The following is a 21,821-nucleotide window of genomic DNA, read 5'->3' on the forward strand; positions in this document are numbered from 1 at the left end:
AGGGTCACACTATAACTAGTGCCAGGCTGTCAGGGGACAGAACACCCATGACTTTATATGTTATACCTTCCCCCCCTACCCCCCTCCCCCCTTGTCCACTGACAGGAGCGGTTCACATCTATTCCATCCAACTCTCTTGCAAAGGCCCCACCGTCTCTGCTCTCCCATTCACCTGGACTGCAGGGCCTACTCTTTATTCCCTTCTGTAGATGGAGCTAATAGTAAGGTGTCAGCATCTGGAATTCTGCCCCACATTTGTTTGTACTGTAACAGCCCTATAGAGGCATTAGGCTGAATTGTCCTCTGCACCCAACTGGCCATTTCCTTCATCAAGTCCATCCACACCTTGAGCTGAGGTGAGGCACTGTCAATCCAGGACATCAGAATGCATTTTTTGACCAGTATGGTGGCCACTTGTATGAAACGACACTATATCTCATTTAGCCCCTGCTCCCGTAGGTTCATGGAGCTACCCAGATATGTAACTGAGTAGGTCCATTCAAACTCTGCCTGCATCATGTTTTCTATCTGTTTAAGGGCTCCCCTCCAGAGCTCCGCCAGTCTAGGGCATTCCATAAATGAGTGCAGTAACGTGCCCACATACGCCCCACACTTCACACATACATCATCAGGCCACAACCCCATTACTTTCTCTCTTGCTTTGGAGATGTGAACCCTATGCAGTTTGCGGTATTGTATGTCTTGCAACGCCGCATTCGGTGTAACCTTGCTAAGCTCTCCAAAGACCTTCCCCAATTCTTCTTCTGTCACTGTACCCCCAATTTCTGTATTCCAGATATTCGCTAACTGCTGGAGATATGGGGCCTTCCTATTGTCCCTAATGAGCTGATGCCACACGGATAACTTATTTAATGTGGGTGGCAGTTGTAAGAACACTGAATCCAATCTCCCAAACACCACCTGTTCCCCTTTATTTCGCTCAAGGGACATCACATAGTTTCTGGCTTGTAAGAAAGCAAAAAATTAGGTACCGGGGACATTCCATGCGCGCCTGACCTGCTCAAACGTAGGAAATGTTTGCCCTCCCAGCTGGCAAAATTCCCCTATATATCGGCATCCCTTGAGTCTCCACCCACAAAACACAGTTACTCCCATCCCTGCCGGGAAGTCCATATTACCCGTCAGAGTTATGAATGGGCTCACCCCTCCCCTTGTTCCCCCCAACTCTCTCCACCATTACCACACCCTCTGCAATGCTGTCAAATATGGATTCATCTTAAATCCTCCCAATCTGCTTTTATGATCCTAGCTAAGAATCACAAACGGATCCAGCGGTGTGCACCAACTCTTCCAGAAATTCACCGGTGAGAAGATCTCCCCTTCAGAATGAAACTCATACACCTATCGCATCAGTGCTGCCACTTTGTATGCCCTGATATCCGGCAACCGGAGACCCCCTTTCGCTCTGTCCATTACCAGTTTAGCAAATGAGATTCTGGGCCTTTTTGCACGCCATATGAAGGACATAATTATACTTCGATATAAAAGTTCCTCTTTTGAACCCATAATGGCACCATCTGTAATGGATATAAGATTTTAGGTAGCAATACCATTTTCACTAATGCTACTCGCCCCATGAAAGTTAATGGAAGATCTTTCCATTTCCAGCATAACATCTTAATAGCTTCCAACCTATCCACCACATTTCTCTTGTATACCCATTCTGTATTCGCACTTAAGTATACTCCCAGATATTTAATCCCTTCCCTAGCCCACCCTAATGGGAAGTCAGACATCCTTGCACAGGCACATGGATTACTAATCGGCAACGCCTCTGATTTTCCAAAGTTTATGCTCAAACCCGAAAATTGGCCAAACTTTTTAATGATCTCCATTACTTGAAAAATCCCTGTAGACGCATTATCGACCAGCAGTAACATGTCATCAGCAAACATATTTATGCGGTATTCCTTACCTCCCACCTGCACTCCTTTCAATTTCGGCTCTTATCTGATTTTAGCCGCTAGCGGCTTGAGGGTTAAGATAAACAAAAGGGGCGACAGTGGGCACCGTTGCCTGGCACCACGACTGGTGTTAGCATGTCATTTATAATTATTTGGGCAGTTGGATTACTATATAATACAAAGTAACATAGTAGATGACGGCAGAAAAAGACCTGCACGGTCCATCCAGTCTGCCCAACAAGATAACTCATATGTGCTACTTTTTGTGTATACCCTACTTTCATTTGTACCTGTGCTCTTCAGGGCATAGACCGTATAAGTCTGCCCAGCACTATCTCCGCCTCCCAACCACCGACTCTGGCACAAACCGTATAAGTCTGCCCAGCTATATAATGCCTGATCCACTCCAGAAAATCACCTTCAATCCCGAATTTTTGGAGCACCCAAAACAAATACTCCCTGCTGATGTAAGGCCAGCCATATCATCTTCTATCATTTGTGTCAAGTTCATGTCCCCGGCTGGTGCTGGGGGTTCTACTCTTTCTAATTGTTCAATCATCAACAGCTTTAATTATCAGCCTGCTCAGGAGCCCAGCTCCTACTGTCAATCACAAATACAAAACCTAACGCACTTGTCTGTGGCAGGGGACTTAGCCATGGAGTTTTTATATTGCTCTATGGAAAGCAATTACAGTCTAATCTTGGGTAACATTAACATACATATGGAAGATCTACAAGACAGAAGAAGAAATGAATTATGCTCCTTTCTATCTAATTTGAATTATATAATTCCTCCTCCTTGTCCAACTCATAATAGGGGACATCAACTGGATTTGGTGACCTTTAGTGATGGTTTAGAGTTTAACCCTAGTATTAAGTTATCCAGTATTGTCTGGGAATAGTCTTTGAGGTCTGATCATTTCAGTTGTTGTTTTTTTTTTTTTTACATTATATTGGAATCAGTTTCAGCAAGTAACTAATTTAAACTTCTACAAAACAGATGAAGTGAAGATGGGATTCCATCAGGCTTATTTTCGAAAGTGATCGCCAGCCATTTCCCGACATAAATAGGGAGATGGCCGGTGATCTCTCAAAAGCAGCGAAATCGGTATAATCGAAAGCGACTTTTTTGACAGCTTCGCCGCTTTCCCGTCACCTAGCCGATGAAAGTGCAAGGGGGAAAGTGTAGCGAAGGCGGGACATGGGCGGGCATGGGCGTGGCTACCAGATGGCTGGCTTTCGCGGATAATGGAAAAATAAAAAAGTGGCGTTAATCAGTATTTCGCCGGGTTTACTTGGTCCTTTTATTTTCACGACCAAGCCTCAAAAAGGTGCCCCAACTGACCAGATGACCACTGGATAGAATGGGGGATGACCTCCCCATACTCCCCCAGTGGTCACCAACCCCCTCCCACACTAAAAAAAATAAAAATGAAAACCTTTTTTGCCAGCCTGTATGCCAGCCTCAAATGTCATACCCAGCTCCCTGACAGCAGTATGCTGGTCCCTGGAACACTTTTTGTTGGTTGCAGTGGACTTCAGGCAGGCAGACCCAGGCCCACCCTCCCCTACCTGTTACACTTGTGGTGGTAAGTGTTAAGCCCTCCAAACCCCCCCAAAACCCACTGTACCCACATGTAGGTACCCCCCTTCACCCATAAGGGCTATGGCAATGGTTTAGAGTTGTGGGCAGTGGGTTGGGGGGGGGATTTGGGGGGGCTCAGCACCCAAGGTAAGGGAGCTATGCACCTGGGAGCTATTTGTGTATTTTTTTTTTACATGTTTAGAAGTGCCCCCTAGGGTGCCCGGTTGGTGTCCTGGCATGTCAGGGGGACCAGAGCACTACAAATGCTGGCTCCTCCCACGACCAAATGCCTTGGATTCCGCCAGGTTTCGGATGGCCGGCATTTTTTTTCCATTATTGCTGAAAAACAAAACCGGCGATCTCAAACCCGGCGAACTCTGGCATTTGGCCGGGCTAAACCCTATTATCGGAAAAAAAGATGGCCGGCCATCTTTTTCAATAATACGGTTCTGGCCAGCTGTTGCGCCGCCACAAAAATAGATCGCCATTCGATTATGCCCCTCCATGTGTCCCAATGAAAGGAGACTTTAATTTTACTTCCATTTAATTTCAATATATTCCATCTTTATAACATCAGCTTTCTCAAGCCAGAGTACAACAACAATTTGTGGGATTCTTTGCTGCTGGCCATCTGCCAACTTGTATCTACATCTTAATTTAAGAAGTTGTTAAAGACCTGATTGTTTTGTAAGGTGTTTGACTGATGGGTGGCTATTGAGGCTTGCTGGGGTTTTGCTGCTTATAAGGTTTTGTTTTTTTTGTACAGTTTGTGCATTTTATGAGTGTTTTATAGTTCCTTGCCTAGATGGTTGGATAGACAGGCAATTGTTTTGGGTGAATGAAAATGGTGGCAATCTCCGCCTACTGGCTTCAGAGATAGGCTCACGCAGTCTCCTGGTCTCTATCTAACCTCCTTGACTTGTACAGATCTACCTTAAGGAAGTGGGATACCCTAGATGACCTCATCAAGGGGAAGGGATGAAGTGCTCTGAGCATGCTCTGCTGCTTTCTGTTCCTCCAGTGTCTGCAGGATTGTAAAGTGCGGAATAGACACAGAAGAAAAGAAAGCTTTATCTTATTTTTGGGGACTGCAACCCAGTCCCAGATCTGTAGAGAGGGAGAAGAAGGAATTTATCTGAGACCTTTAGGGATCAGTCTATCCTCCTCCTGTTTTATTCATCCTTCCAGGAAAAGGGAAATCTCTTGCCTGAATCCATCCCAGCAGCTGCAGAATTCAGAGGGGAAAACAGAAGACAAATGTCTGCCCGAGTTTCTGATCAGGCAAGAAATTCTTTTCTCATGTATACAGGGTGCCACTGCCAGCACAAGAAGGAAAACTGTTCCCTTTGCTGCTCTTGCAGGCTTCCTTTCTATTTCCTTGTTTGTTTTGGAGTAGAGCAGTAATTTAATGGTTGTTGGTAGAAGACTTTGAGGGGCATAATCGAACGAAAACATCTATCTCCATGGGCGTTTATCTCCGAGAACGGGTCCGTGAAGGGGCGGACCGAACCGTATTTTCGCAAAAAATAGGCGTCCATGTTTTATTCGACAATTTGTGAGGTGGGCGTTTTTGTTTTTCAGCGATAATGGAAAATGAAAGCGCCCAGCTCAAAAACGAATAAATCCAAGGCATTTATTCGTGGGAGGGGCCAGGAATCATAGTGCACTGGTCCCCCTCACATGCCAGGACACCAACCGGGCACCCTAGGGGGCACTTTTACAAAAACAAAAAAAAAAAGGTAAAAGAGCTCCCAGGTGCATAGCACCCTTCCCTTGTGTGTTGAGCCCCCCAAATCCCCCTCAAAACCCACTGCCCACAAGTCTACACCATTACTATAGCCCTAAGGGGTGAAGGGGGGCACCTACATGTGGGTACAGTTGGTTTGGGGGGGTTGGACGACTAAGCATTAAGCAGCACAATTGTAACAGGTAGGGGGGGTGGGCCTGGGTCCACCTGCCTGAAGTCCACTGCACCCCCTAACAACTGCTCCAGGGACCTGCATACTGCTGCCAGGGAGGTGGGTATGACATTTGAGGGTGAAAATAAAAAGTTGTGAAACATAATTTTTTGTGGTGGGAGGGGGTTAGTGACCACTGGGGGAGTCAGGGGAGGTCATCCCCGATTCCCTCCGGTGGTAATCTGGTCATTTAGGGCACTTTTTGGGGCCTTATTCGTGAAAAAACAGGGTCCAGGAAAAGTGCCCTAAATTCTAGCTACAAACGCATACTTTTTTTCCCATTATCGGCGAAAGGTGCCCATCTCTGTTCGGGTGATAACTATGCCCCAGCCCCGCCTTCACCATGCCTCCGACACCCCCCGGTCAACTTTGTACGCTTCCGCGATGGAGTGCAGTTGAAAACGTCCAAGTTCGGCTTTCGATTATACCACGTTATTCGTTTCTATGAGATAAACGTCCATCTCCCGATTTAGGTCGGAACTTGGACATTTTTCTCGTTCGATTATAAGCAGGTTTACCTGCTGGAGGTGGATTGCAGTATCACACCTGAAGAATTTATAATTCCATAGAGCAGTGCTTACCAAGTCCGGTCCTGGAGTACTCCTTGCCAGTCAGGTTTTTAGGATATCCACAATGAATATGCATGAAAGAGATTTGTATATAATGGAGGTAGCGTTGGGCTAGATTCTGTATATAGTGCTGAAAAAAATGAGAATTAAGTGTTATTCTATAAGTGGTGCTCCGAGTTGGATGCCATTGATAGAATAACGTTTGATGCCGGTATCTGCGCCAGTTACACTAACTTAAATCTGGTGTAAATTCTCAGGCCTAAATTAGGCATGAATCTGCCTTATTCTGTAACACCGTGCAAATTCAAGGAATGCCCTGACCTGCCCATGCCCCTGTCACATCCATACCCCCATTTTGGATCTGTGCATAAAAATTAACGCACTGATTTTTATAGAATATCTACTATAAAGATGTGTGCATAAATTCAAATTATTTCACTGAAAGTTGATTATTAGAGCCTAAGTATTGGCGCCAATTGGCTCGTTTTGTAGTTGAATTACGCATGTAAATTGGGTGCCTGCATGCAAGTTTAAGCACCGTATATGGAACTAGGGAAATAATGTACTAGAGATCTGATCTCATTGACAGAGGTCATCTAACAAAGTCTATACTGTCTATTACATAAACATCATAATGAAAGTGTGACTGAATGTGTCCTCCTGGCTATTCCAGGCATCGATCACGTTCAAGGATGTTGCTGCTTATTTTTTGGAAATGGAGTGGAATATTTTAGGAGAATGGCAGAAGGAACTGTATAAGAGGGTCATCAAGGAGATTCATGACTTCCTCATGTCACGAGGTAAATATGTCTTCTCTATCATGTACTGCACAAGCATAGTATACAATTAGCATGGAAAAATCCCAGGTCCCATGGACACCCGAAATTTAGGACCTGGATTCTGATGTCATTCCATATCCAACAGGAACCAGTGAAGTAGCTCACTACTGCAGACTCTGCAGAAGGTGCTGCTCTGTTCTTAAACTGAAGGCTTCATACAAGACCAGTTGCAGTCTGTCGCCCTTTTCTATACCAAAACAAATTTGGCACAGAAGACCAGAGAGAGGACTTGCCACCCAGATTTCTAGCTGGGAACTACAACTATTAGCTGCACACTACTCAGCTATACTGTGCAATGTGTCCCTTCTGATGGTAACCAGATGTGAGAGAAGGTTCTAATTTAAATGTTGTTTTCCTACTTCTTAACAGGTTATTCAATTGTTAATCCTGATGTTCTATTTAAGATTAAAAAGGAAGATGAGAAATATTTCACTCAACACTTTGAGTGGGAGGGAAAAGAAAACCTAAATGATCCCACCAAGAGTAAGTAGATGTTTTGGTTTTAAATGGCTTTGCGTTTTTATATCACAGGAGATGGATCATTAACATCAAACATTTGGAGACTTAAACTCTGTTTCCTAATTGAATACTATCAGATCCTTGGTGAAACCTTCTTGACATGTTTTCTCATAATAGGTCTTCCAGTGGTAACCTCTGTGTTCTCACTGAGTGTTAAACAAGAGGAAAATCTCCCGTTTATGGATCATCCTGAATTAGAGACTTTTGAACTGACTCACCCTTCTGTAACAAGTAAGTATAAAATTCTTACTAAAATCATTTGGGACCATGTAGGAAATCAGTGGTGGTGGGATGAGCCATCCTCCTCTCTCTTCCTCTCACGGTTTCCCTACTTTGGACAGAGTTGGCTGCCTGTGGAGATGGAGGAGGCACCTGATGGAGATGGGTGTGCTGGGGGTAAGATTTATGTCAGCATGCTATCTAGACACCAACCATCCTAACTATGGGAAATCTGTGCAGTGTATACATAGAACATATACTGTACTACAGAGGCTTAGAAAAACTGAAGGTTCCCCCCACAGTATCCATAAATGTCAGCAGCACTTGATCTGCCTCTCGTATTTCGAAAGGGTGGCCAAGTACTCCTGTTAAGCTGGAACATTATCATAGGTTACCAATTTCCCATTCAGGTTCACTTTTAAGACTGCAGGGTACAGCAGCATGAACTATAAATTCTTTGCATAAAATGTAGTGCAAATGGGTGTAAAGCACCTCTATTTTTCTTGCACTGCCATGGAATAATCCTGAACGATTTTTACAGGTTCCCCTTCATAGAGAAGGACATCTCATTTTTGTTTATATCTACTCAATATTTCTGTTTTATGCACATACTTGTATATTTTTATGATGACTGTGTGGTTTTTGGCAGCTTTCCTGTATCCTGCTGTTAGGGTTCTGGGTGTCTGTCCTAATAGTGAGCTCTTGGGCCTTCGGCTCTGTAGGCAGGGGAAGTCCCAGGATGGCATACAGAGTCACCTCCAGACCAGATTGGATACTGGATATCCGGAAGAAGAACCACAGAGATGAAGGCTGGAAATTAGGAGACTGGATCTCAGGAACAGAGGTGCGGACTGGAACTCGGGAACAGAGCTGCAGAAACAGAGCTGCGGACTGGGACTCAGGAACAGAGCTGGGGTCAAGCAATTCACAGCACAAGAGCAAACATTGTGAAGGCAATGCATGAGTGTTCCAAGGTTAATTATAAGGGCTGTCAGTGATGATGCCATGGTCTCTGGTGCCAAGGAATGAGGCTTGGACTACACTGAAGGAGGCAGCAGGGCACCAGGAAGAGGCCAGAGTGAGGCTTGTATGGTCCCTGGAATGAGGCTAGAATGCTGGGGCATCAGAGTGAGGCTTGGAACACAGGGGAACTGGCAGCAGAGGCATCAGTGCAGGGAGGAGGCAATCCGGGGAGGCCATGGAGCCTGACCACCGGAAGGAAAGATGAGTCTGGATGCAGGAGCACAGCCACAGCTGCGACACCTGCCAATCCTGTGTGCCTTCTGTATGCAAAAAGGCCCCGTGCTGTCAGAGAGGGTGAATTCTTTGGAGAGCTATTGTTTATGCTCAGGAAGCTGCTCAGACAGACCCACTGTGTGTAAGTTTCCACAGCAGGAGTGGTTTTCCAAATCTTCTATTTTATCCTCCTGTTCTTGAAGCTTGCACTCTAAATCTGCCAGTGATGGACCCTGTTGCAAGGTCTAAAACTCGTTTCTCTAATTCCATTGTGCACTTCATGGTATCTGCAAGTAAAGTCTCTAGATTGGCCAGAAAGCCATTCCAAGTGGGGCTCAAGCATGTTGACAAAGGATCTCAGAGTCAAATTCTAAAGAAAATGACATTTTAAGTAATAAGAAAATTCTGAAAGAAAATAAATTGACAAAGAGGAAGTTTTTGCCAATGACTGAGCGAGCAGGATGCTAATGAGACTGGAATGAAGTTGTTGCCAGCTACTGGGCATGTTTTGCAAAGACTGAGTCTTTTCCTCCTTTGAATAAAAAGAAGCTAAATAAGAAAACATAAAATATGTAATACTAGTAAAAAAGGCCCATTTCTGACACAAATGAAACGGGCGCTAGCAAGGTTTTCCTCAGAGTATGTATGTTTGAGAGAGAGAGAGAGAGTGTGTGTGAGAGTGACTGTGTGTGAGAGAGTGAGTGTGTGTGTGTGACAGAGAGTGAGACTGGGTGCAAGTGTGTCTGTGAGAGAGAGAGTGTGTGTGATTCTCCTCACTCCCCTGATTACGTCCGTCGAAGTGGCCGCGTTATTGAAAGCCCTGCCCGTCTCTAGCCTTCCCTTCGAGTTTGTTCCCTCAGAGTCCCGCCCTTGCAGAAAGAGGAAATGATGTCAGAAGGCGGGACTCTGAGGGAACGAACTCGAAGGGAAGGCTGGAGACTGGCAGGGCTTTCAATGACGCGGCCGCTTCGACGGAGGTAATCAGGGGAGCGAGGAGAATCACTGGGTGCTGGAGGGGGGCAGGGGAGAGAGGAGAATCACTGGGTTTCTGGAGGGGGGGCAGGGGAGAGAGGAGAATTACTGGGTGGCTCGGGAGAGACCTGTGACGGCAGTTGGTTTGTGCCTCGTGCTGCTGGCGTTCAGTTCTTCTGTCTGTGATAGGTCCCTCATGTTTTTGACGTTGCATTGCTTTGCCTGGCAACTATGCTGCGTCCCCTTCCCTCTCAGTGTTCAGCCCTTGACGTCATAACATTATGACGCGAGGGCGGGACAATGAGACAGATGGTTACAGGCAGCACGGACCCTACGAACCCTTCAGTGCCATGGGGAGTCAGCTTCAGAACGTTGGAGTTGGAAATTATTATATAGGATGAGATTGAGATCCTGACATATATTTGGTAAAATTATATTTTCCATTATTGTATATTGGTATTGGTTGCATTTTGGGTGGAAAGTTATCTCCAGTTGAGGATTTCAATGTGTCCGCATCTTCAATATGGTAATACTAGAGCCCAGCTGAGGAACAGGTTATTGTGAGTTTATCTTCACTGGGCCAAACTTGCTTTCCTTGTGCCATCACCATCCAGTTGGATAGGCAGTGCCTTAAAAGGTGGACGATAAGGGATTTAAAAAAAAAAATTAATTTGACATTTGTATCCTATATTATCCCAAGCAAATTTGGGTTCAATGTGGCTTGCATTTGAAAATACACTAAGATAGAATAATAGAATTCAGTAACATCATGGGAGCAAGTAGATGGATATGTCTGAAATATTTAATAAAGTTGAGATTAGCATATATACCCAACTGGGCATTTAAAAGTCTGTCCTTTAACAATGCTGTATGTTCACAAATCATAACCATAAGTATAGACGGTTATGCAGACATCACATGCACACTTCAGAACAGGCATCCATACACACATTGCAAAAGTAAACAACACCTTCTACAGAGTACATCCAAAACTTAATTTTTATTTCCTCATTTTCATCTTCAAAATTCTATACATCAAATGTACAGGTCAGTAGGACCCAAAGCAGTCCAAAACAAGTAAAGTCAGAAACAACACAGTTTATGCCTAATTGTTCAACCATCCTTAGGATTTGGCTTTGGATTTAAAAAGCAATAAGGTCTGGATAAATTAATTAAAACCATCAGAGTTTTAAGCAAATTCCCCAAATATGTCGTACTTGTTACAATAATGAAACATTCATGGAATAGTCACATAGCAGGCAGCCAACTGATTTATTTTGCACTGAAAATAATCAACTTTGTATGAACTTGATGGCTAATATTGTGCTGCTTGCTATTTTGTATTTTACATATACATAGGGGCTCATTTTCAAAGGACTTAGACTTACAAAGTTCCATAGGTTCCTATGTAAGTCTAAATGCTTTGAAAATATGCCTCCATGTAACAGAGTAGATGATGGCAGATAAAGACCTGTATGGCACATCCAGTTTGCCCAACAAGATAAACTCATTACATATGGTATGATGTGATACTTCATATGTATACCTGATCTTGATTTTTCCTTACCATTTTCAGGGTATAGACCTTAGTCTGCCCGGCACGGCTCTTGTTCTAAATTTCTGAAGTTGTCGAAGTCCCTGAAAAGCTCCACTGGAGTCCATGTAAATCTATTCAGCCAGAATCAGGGCATAGACTTTAGAAGTCTTGCCTAGCACTGGCTTTGCTTCCCAATTAACAGAGTTGCTACCTAATCTCCGCTAAGCTTCTTTAGATCCATTAATTTATCCCATGCATTTTTGAATTCTGTTACCGTTTGCATCTCCACCACCTCCCATGGAAGGGCATTCCAGATACCTACCACCCTCTCAATTAAAAAATACTTCCTGACATTATTCCTGAGTCGGCCCCCTTTCAACCTCAATTCATGTCCTCTAATTCTACCACTTTCCCGCCTCTGGAAGATGTTTGTCTGCGGATTTATACCTTTCAAACATTTGAACATCTGTATCACATCACCCTGGTTTCTCCTTTCCTCCAGGGTATATATGTTTAGGTCAGCAAGTCTCTTCTCATACTTGTTGCTATGCAAACCACATACCATTTTTGTCACTTTTCTCTTAACCGCTTCGTCTTTTTACATGCTTAGCATGATACGGCCTCCAAAACTGAACATAGTATACCAAGTGGGGCCTCACCAACAACCTGTACAGGGGCATTAACACCTCCTTTCTTCTACTGGTTCTCTAGGCAGCCTAGCATCCTTCTGGCCATAGCCACTGCTTTGTCACATTGTATCATCACCTTGAGATCCTCAGACACCATCACTCCCAGGTGCTTCTCCTGAGCCGAGCTTACCAATCTCTCCCCTCTTATCTGGTACATCTCTTTTGGACTTCTGCATCCGAAATGCATTGCGCTCTTCACTTCTTCACGTTAAATTTTAACTGCAGACTCTTGACCATTTTTCCAACTTTTGGAGATCCCCTCTCATGGTTTCTACTCTGTGTCATCCGCAAAAAGACAAACTTTTCCTTCTAACCCTTCAGCAATGTCTCTCACAAATATATTAAACAGAATCAGCCCCAGACCTGCCCCTGAGGCACTCCACTGCTCACCTTCCTTTCCTCTGAGGGACTGTATCAACGACTTTGTTGAAATCCAAGCAGATTACATTTAGTGCATGTCCTTAATCCGGTTCTTTTGTCACCCAGTCAAAGAAGTAAATCAAATTTGTTTGGCAGGATTTTCCTTTGGTAAAGCCATGTTGCCTCAGACCCTGTAGTCCGTTGCTTTCTAACAAGTTAACTATCTGTTCCTTCAACAGTGACTCCATTATTTTTCCTACCACCAGCTTGAGGATTACCGGCCCATAGTTTCCCATTTTTGTGAAGAGGAACTACATCAGCTCATCTCCAGTCCCACAGAACCTCTTCCGTCTCTAAAGATCTATGAAATAAATCCTTAAGAGGTCTCACTAGGACTTCTCCAAGCAAGAGGCAGGTGTTTTGCAACTGAAAGGAAGCTCTGGAATGAGAAGGCATAAGATGAAGTTGAAGGGGGATAGACTCAAAAAGTAATCTAAGGAAATACTTCTTTACGGAAAGGGTGGTGGACGCGTGGAGTGACCTCTTAGTGGAGGTAGTGGAGATGAGGACTGTATCTGAATTCAGGAAAGCATGGGACAGGCATGTGGGATTAGAGGGTAAAACTTGTTCCTGGCCCCGTCCCTGCAGGTTTCATCCCCGCCCCATCCCGTGGGCGCTGTTCTCATCTGCAGAGGCCTTGAACACTTATGTTTTATATTTAAATCTTTTTATTAAAATATAAAAAGGAATAATATTCATGTTCAACTGTTGTGTATAAATTACAAATAGAAAACAATAATAACAGTGAGCAGCTATAATAACTCTCCCACAACCACCACCCTCTACCCTTCCAAACCCAACAATAGCTGATTTCTACTACCTCAAGGAATCTTAATCCACCCTGTTAAAATGTCCAGGGGTACAAAATACAACCTGTTCTGTATGCCCTAGAGGGGAGAAATATGCCCTATAAAGCACTGTTATGTGGATGAATAAAGTCATCAACAATCTCAGGATTCAGTCTAGCTCTCCTGTCTTCTACAGTCCCTCCTGCAATAGAAGATGTCTTCTTAGAAGATGTGCTGGTAGCAGGATGTACAGGATCCCCCAAGCAAATTTTGCTAGCTGTGGCCAGCATGTTTGCTTGTTTTTCCAAAAAATAAAAATACTGTCAACTGCATCAATCAAACACAAATAACAGTCCAGTTCATTAACAGGCTTCAAAGTAGAAAGTGACACGGGGACAAAGTTTGTCTCTGTCCTCACTTGCTCTGTCCCCATTCCCACCCCGTCCCTGTGAGATCTGACCCCACCCTATCCCTGCAAGAGCTGTCCCCGCCCCGTCCCCATCCCACGATTACCACAGGTCCCCGACACCGTGTCATTCTCTATGTGGGATCTCTTAGCGGATGATATGGATGAGCCATATGGTTTTTATTTACTGTCATTTTCACTGTTCCTATGTTTTTATATAGTTTGGGTTGCACTTTCCTATGTGAATCACTTTGCAATTGCTCACATTAAATTTTAAATTCCATACATGATTATATTCCAGCAGTTTTGAGATCTTTACACTTATTACGTTCAAAGCATTTGAACCTGTAGATTTTTACGATTGGTCCACCAGCCTTTGTAGTTGGTTTCCTCACATTTATGCTTGCAATATACTCATGAGTGAGCATTTGCTTACATCAGACCTCATTTGTGGAACTCATTAACCTTATATATTTGTTTTGAAACCAATTACTTGAAGTTTGTAAAAGGGTTAAATTTTGGCTGTTTCCAGTGTGGATAGATCTCATTAGCACTGAATCTGAAACATTCTGGCTAAACAAGGCAGGGGTTGAAGGCTTTGTATTTTTACAATCTTATTGTATTGTGTCTTATTTGGTATAACATGTTTTATGTTTTTATTGTGTTTGTATGTTTGTGTTGTTTTATTTTGTAGCACACTTTGAATGACTTTACATTAAGACGTGTTATCCATGGAATAAATTAAATGAAATGCATGCTTCTCCATTCCCAGCCCTATCCTCTCTCCCCCTAAGTCCAAGTGTTTGGTCACCCAGTCAAAGAAATTAATTAGATTAGTCTGACAAGACCTTCCTCTAGTAGAACAATGTTGCCTTGGATCCTCAATCCTTTTGATTCCAGAAACCTCTCTATCCTCTGTTTTACAAGTGTTTCCATTAATTTAGTTACCACTGAGTTAAGACTAAGCAGCCTGTAGTTTCCAACTTCCTCCTTACTTCCGCTTTTGTGGGATGGAAGATGGGGTCTGGGAACAGAGGAGCTTGTGCTGATTGTATCTTTACATTTGGCAGTTTCTGTTAATAGCACCAAGAGTGGGGCAATATTCAGACCTCACTGACACATTTAGGAAACAGACTCCCGGGTTCTTTCTTCCTGCAAACAAATCTTTGGCTTTCTTCTTCCTAATGACCTCCAGGGACTCCAAAACAAAACTAAATTCACTATCACAGGGGCCGTTGTAGGGGTACATGGGAACTACCACTGGCTGACAGGCATTGAAATAAAGGTCACTGATCTGGGTTCAATTCCCACTGCAGCTCCTTGTGACCTTGGGCAAGTCACTTAATCCTCCATTGCCCTCTAGGGACAGAGAAAGTACCTGCATATAATGTGTACAACGCTGCGTGTGTTTAGTAACGTTATAGAAATGATTAGTAGTAAGGGGTAAACTGACAGTAGCTGCCTGATAGTTCAGTGTGTCACTTGTACCCAGAATAGGAGGCTCCTTCTCTTACTGTGGGGGGTTGTTTCAGTCCCCCTCCACTTTCTAAGCTATTCAGATATTCAGCTGCAGCAGTATGTGACATCTGAGTCGCTCAGAACCAGATATTCACGTGTCCTTTAGATTGTAAGCTCTTTGAGCAGGGACTGTCCTTCTATGTTAAATTGTACAGCTCTGCGTAACCCTAGTAGCGCTTTAGAAATGTTAAGTAGTAGTAGTATATTCAGACTGGTGCCTGGTTAACATTAGTGCATAAAGTTAAGACAGCCTTTTTGCTATCCTGGCTTTGGGGTCCTTTTACAAAGCTGCCATAAAAAGTGTCCTGCAGTAGTGTGCAGCATGCCAAAGCCACTCTTTACTGCAGCTGGCAATTCTCTTTATTTAAATGGAGGTCATTAATGGCCGTGTGCTAATGAAAATATTGGCATGCAGCGATTTAGGAGGCGGTAAGGGCTCACACGCTAACCCGGAGGTAATTGGACAGCATGCGGCGATGGCCAATTACCGCTGGGCATGCCTACTCCCCATCCCCCATGCTAGAAAATAGAAAAATATTTTCTGGTGTGACAAATAGAAAAATACTGCAGGGTTCCTGGGTGCTGAATATTGATTTCCATTATGTTTATGCAGTAGCAGAATCCACAACACAGCTGTCTGTAGCTCTTGAAGAAAGGAGTTGTCCACTTCAATATTAAAATGATCAGGTTACTGTTAGAATATATTTCTGATGATGATCAGCACAGCAGCACCCCTCATGTTTTTTTTTTTTTTTTTTGTCTCTGTACAAATGGAGGTGACTATGAAAACAATGTAATTCTAAGCACTGATAGGCTGTGTAGGAACTTTAAAAACAAACAAACAAACATATTTTACTATATTTTTCCTGCAACAGGCTCCCACAATGTCAAGCCTGACATATTATTCCAGTTTGAGCAAGAGGGATTTGGGACTGAGCCTCAGGAATCTGAGGAAAGAGGAAATCTGACCACCACAACCACATGTGAAGAACTGCATCCAACAGGTGATGTAGCTTGAATTAAAGGTAGCTTTGTTGTGTGGATAATGTACATAATTACATAAGTAATGCCACACTGGGAAAAGAGCAAGGGTCCATCGAGCCCAGCATCCTGTACACGACAGCGGCCAATCCAGGCCATGGGCACCTGGCAAGCTTCCCAAACGTACAAACATTCTATACATGTTTCCAAGTCCATTTAGTGGTGGTTTATGGACTTGTCCTTTAGGAAACCATCTAACACCTTTTTAAACTGCCAAGCTAACCGCCTTCACTTCCAGAGATTAATTATGCGTTGGGTGAAGAAATTTTTCTCCGATTTGTTTTAAATTTACTATACTGTAGTTTCATCGCATGCCCCCTAGCCCTAGTATTTTTGGAAAGCGTGAACAGACGCTTCACATCCACCTGTTCCACTCCACTCATTATTTTATATACCTCTATCATGTCTCCCCTCAGCCGCCTCTTCTCTGAGCTGAAAAGCCCTAGCCTCCTTAGTCTTTCTTCATAGGGAAGTTGTCCCTTCCCCGCTATCATTTTAGTCGCCCTTCGCTGCACCTTTTCCAATTCTGCTATATCTTTTTTGAGATGCGGCGACCAGAATTGAACACAATACTCAAGGTGCGGTCGCACTATGGAGTGATATAACGGCATTATAACATCCTCACACCTGTTTTCCATACCTTTCCTAATAATACCCAACATTCTATTCGCTTTCCTAGCCGCAGTAGCACACTGAGCAGAAGGTTTCAGTGTATTATCGACGATGACACCCAGATCCCTTTCTTGGTCCGTAACTCCTAATGTGGAACCTTGCATGACGTAGCTATAATTCGGGTTCTTTTTTCCCACATGCATCACCTTGCACTTGCTCACATTAAATGTCATCTGCCATTTAGCCGCCCAGTCTCCCAGTCTCGTAAGGTCCTGTAATTTTTCACAATCCTGTCGCAAGTTAACGACTTTGAATAACTTTGTGTCATCAGCAAATTTAATTACCTCGCTACTTCCTCCCATCGCTAAATAATATATTAAAAAGCAGCGGTCCTAGCACAGACCCCTGAGGAACCCCACTAACTACCCTTCTCCATTGTGAATACTGCCCATTTAACCCCACTCTCTGTTTCCTATCCTTGAACCAGTTTTTAATCCACAATAGGACATTTCCTCCTATCCCATGACCCTCCAATTTCCTCTGTAGCCTTTCATGAGGTACCTTGTCAAACGCCTTTTGAAAATCCAGGTACACAATATCAACCGGCTCCCCTTTGTCCACATGTTTGTTTACTCCTTCAAAGAATTGAAGTAAATTGGTAAATTTCCCCACACAAAAGCCGTGCTGACTTGGTCTCAGTAATCCATGTCCTCGGATGTGCTCTGTAATTTTGTTTTTAATAATAGCCTCTACCATTTTCCCCGGCACCGATGTCAGATTCACCGGTCTATAATTTCCCAGATCTCCCCTGGAACCTTTTTTAAAAATTGGCGTTACATTGGCCACCCTCCAATCTTCCGGTACTTCGCTCGATTTTAAGGATAAATTGCATATCACTAGCAGTAGTTCCGCAAGCTCATTTTCCTTCTCTTTGGGGCTAATTTTTGAATAAGAAAAACATCTAAAAAGTGGCCTAAAGCAGCATTTGGACATTTTTCTCATAAAATCATCCAAATCAGTATTTTCAAAACCTATTTTTTAGATGTTTTTCTATGATTTTCGTCTGTAGTACGTCCAAATCTCAAGCAGGCGTATCGGAGGGGGGGCTTTAAGAACAGGATTTTCGGCCATAAACAAAACAAAACCGTCCAGGACTAAAACTAAAATGTTTTGAGCTAGACCTGTTTTTAGAACGAATAAGGCACAAAAGGTGCCCTAACTGACCAGATGACCTCCCCTTACTCCCTCAGTGGTCACTGACCCCCTTCCATCCCCCCAAAAATATGATTAAAAACATTAATAGCCAGCCTCAGATGTTATACTAAGGTCCATTAGAGCAGCTTTCAGGTCTCTGGAGTAGGCTAGTGGTGGGTGCTGTGCACTGCAGACAGGTGGACCCAGGCCCATACCTCCCCCTACCTGTTACACTTGTGGCGGAAAATGTGATTCCTCCAGTACTCACCAGAAACCCACTGTACCCACACATAGATGTCCCCTTCACCCATAAGGGCTATTGTAGTGACGTAAAGTTGGGAGTTGTAGGTTTTGGGGGTCTCAGCAGACGAGATAAGGGAGGTTGGGTGAGATGTATACCTGGGAGCATTTATTTGAAGTCCACTGCTGTGCCCCCTAGGGTGCCCCATTGTTCTTGTGGGATGTCTGTGTGGCCAATCTACTAAAAATGTTGGCTCGTCCTACATCCCAATGGCTTGATCGTGTGCATTTTTCACTTGGACTTTTGTTCTCTGTGAGCCACACAATAAATCTTTTTTTTTTTTTAATATTGTTTATTGGCACAACATCATATAAGACAAAATACCAAAACCACAAAAACATTCCACTAAAAGCTGACAAAGGAGAGTATCAGATCTGCACAAAACAAGTGCCAAACATAGGATTTTCATAAATTTTTCCCCCCTCCCCCCTTACTCCCATGCAAACCGTCCTCACCAATAACCCCCCAATCCTCCCCCCCCCACTCCATCCCCCTAACAGTTCAGAATCCTGCTTTTTGCTGTGAGAGTTAGCGAGTCCCAAAACGGGGACCAGATCCTACAAAAGTGATCTCCCCTTTTAGAGGCCAGGTCACGGACCCTCTGCTTCTCCACCGAGCAGCATTGCATCATGGCACATCGCCAGTGCGATATGCAGGGGGCCTTGCGGGTGAGTTACTGCTGCAAGATGTTTCTTTTCCTCATCAACACAGATCTCTTTAAGAAGGCTCGCAAGCCCTCCGGCATAGGCCCCTGCACTGAAAAAACATCAAACAGTTGACCAGGGGCAGACTTCCATCGCACTTTCCACATGCCTGTCACCTGTCTGCCCATGGCCAACCAAAATGAATGCACCACCGGACAGGACCAAAACATGTGGCCCAGGGAGGCATCCATTCCCGCACACTTAGGGCAATCATCTGTCTCTCTCAAGGTTGCTCTAAAAGCTCTGTGGGGCGAGATACGTAAGCGCAACAAAAACTTATAGTTCAACTCCCACCACGCTGCGTTCTCAGTCACTTTCTGGGACGATTTCAAACAAAGCTCCATTTGTTGCGGCTCCAAGCACCAACGAAGCTCTTGGGTCCACCGGGCGCATATGGGAGTAGTATCAAGCGATGTTAAAGAGTCTCGCAGGCAACCATGATAGTATTTCAGAGGGGTTCTCTGTTGTGCCTCCAGCCCCAATAAATCATCCTGTAACTCCCACACCCCTCTGGTCAGGGAACCAGCTGATAAGGATTAGACATAGTGCCTCAGTTGTAGATATGCAAATGCATCACCCCTTTCCAGACCAAATTCCTCACACAGGGACTGAAACGGTTTCATAGACCCCTGCTCTGTTACCACCTGGAATAGGAAGTGAATCCCCCGGGCTGACCATTTTTTCAACAGGGCCGAGGACCCTCCCTCCGGAAATGCCGGGTTACCCCGAATTAGCAGCAAGGGTGACACCAATCTATCCCACTTAAAAGTTTTACTTAACCATTGCCATGTTTTTCGTAGGGGGTTCAAGATAAATTTGTAGGGACCCAAAGGGGGCAACTGATCTGTTGGAGCCTGTAGCCAGTATGCAAAATGTAGCGGTTCCGTCAATGTAGTCTCAATCTCAGTGCATGAAAAGTATTCAGTGGATCGGAACCAATCCGAAAGATGGCGCAAACAGCTGGTTATCGAAAACAGTCTCAGGTCCAAGAGTCCCAGTCCCCTTTCCCGCTAGGCCGTATTAGTATCTTAATCCCGATGCATGCTCTCTTCCCTTGCCATAAAAACCCATTAAGCTGTTTCTGAAGCCATGTGTCCTCTTTGTAACCCAAAATAAGCGGGAGCATCTGTAAAATGTGCGTCCACTTGGGGAACAATATCATATTATATAGAGCTATACGACCTTGTAGTGAAAGTGGTAACCCCCTCCACCCCCGCAGTGTTGTCGATAGATTATCCCTCAATGGTCCAAGGTTTATCTCAGACAACTGGGAAAGGTCAGATGGAATTAACACACCCAGATAGCGGACCACCCCCTCCGCCCATTGGAATGGAAAGTCCCCCACCCATTCCTCCCTTACCACAGGCTGAACCGGGAGTGCCACTGACTTATGTAAATTTAGGATAAGGCCAGAGAAAAACCCAAACTCCTCTATAACCTCTATTAGATGGGGGACCGAGATGGTAGGCTGTGTGAGGGTCAGGAAAAGATCATCCGCAAAGGCAAGCACCCTTATTTCTTTCCCGCGGCACGTTACTCCTTTTATGTCGGAATCTTTTAATATGGTGCGCAGAAGGGGTTCTAAATACAATAAAAACAATAATGGGGAAAGGGGACACCCCTGTCTGGTGCCCCTCGCCACTGTGAAAGCGTCCGAGCGGAGCCCATTAACCAATATCCGTGCTGTGGTGCCCCGATAGAGCGTCTCTATAGCAGCCAAGAACCTTCCTCCCACCCCGATGTATTCAAGGACTTGAAATAAGTAGTCCCAATTGACTTTGTCGAAGGCCTTGGCTGCGTCAAGGCTCACTAATAGCAGCGGATCTCCTGTAGCCTGCCCATAAGCCGTTGCTAGCAATACTTTCCGCACATGGGTAACTGCATGCCGGCCCCGTACGAAGCCCACCTGATGTTCCCCTACTAAAGATGGGATGTGGATTGCCAACCTGTCCGCCATTACCCTGGCCAAGATTTTTATGTTCACATTAAGGAGAGATATGGGCCTATAAGACTCCATCTGATCTGTTGGCTTGCCAGGTTTAGGGATCAAGGTAATAAAAGCTTCATTCTCTCCCCTGGAGAAAAACCCCCGATCTATTACTTCATCATAATAAGCTACCAGAGGACTGCAGAGCTGGGGTGCTAGGATTTTGTAATATTTATTAGAGAATCCATCTACCCCTGGGGCAGAATCCAACTTTAACTTTCTGATGACTTTTTGCACCTCTATTCCCTGGATTGGCGCAGACAGAGTTTGTTGGGCATCTACCCTCAACTTAGGCATCCCTGCATCATCTAGGTAATCCCATAGCGAGGGCCCATGTTCACGGTTTCCTGTAGCATACATGTCCTGGAAAAAACCACGGAACCCATCTAGAATAGCTTGCGGAGTGGAAACTCGTGACCCCCCCCTAATTGGTGATCGTGGGGAATAAACTGATGCGGGTGTGTTCGACCGTGCTACCCTCGCCAAAAGTGTACCCGATTTATTCCCAAAGCACTGAAACTTGAGGCGGCCCACCGACAGATGTTTCTGACCTTGTTCATGTAGAAGAGAGTTAAGCGCCACCAGGGAAGCGTCTATCCTGTCTTTATTTACTCTGGAGGGATTTGTAATGTACTTTTTCTTTGCTAGTTTATACTCCCCTTCTAAGCGGAGCACACCTGAAGCTATTCTCTTGGCCCTGGCACTTAAGAAAGCAATCACCTCCCCTCTCATGACGGCCTTAGAGGCCTCCCAGAATGTAATTGATGAGTCGCATGACTCAGCGTTAGTGTCAACATAAAAT

At 44.4% G+C, this 21,821-nt stretch overlaps 1 long non-coding RNA gene and 1 pseudogene across 1 annotated transcript; both read left to right on the plus strand.

Moving 5' to 3' along the window:
• The window catches only part of LOC115476804, a 324,007-nt pseudogene that overhangs the window by 292,124 nt on the left and 10,062 nt on the right, over positions 1-21,821 (plus strand).
• Positions 7,317-16,178, plus strand: LOC115473073. Its single transcript, XR_003942601.1, has 3 exons — positions 7,317-7,359; positions 7,513-7,626; positions 16,056-16,178. It is a non-coding gene; the product is annotated as an uncharacterized LOC115473073 (long non-coding RNA).

This window comes from Microcaecilia unicolor, chromosome 1 (genome assembly GCF_901765095.1).
Source record: "Microcaecilia unicolor chromosome 1, aMicUni1.1, whole genome shotgun sequence".
Classification (NCBI taxonomy): Eukaryota; Metazoa; Chordata; class Amphibia; order Gymnophiona; family Siphonopidae; genus Microcaecilia; species Microcaecilia unicolor.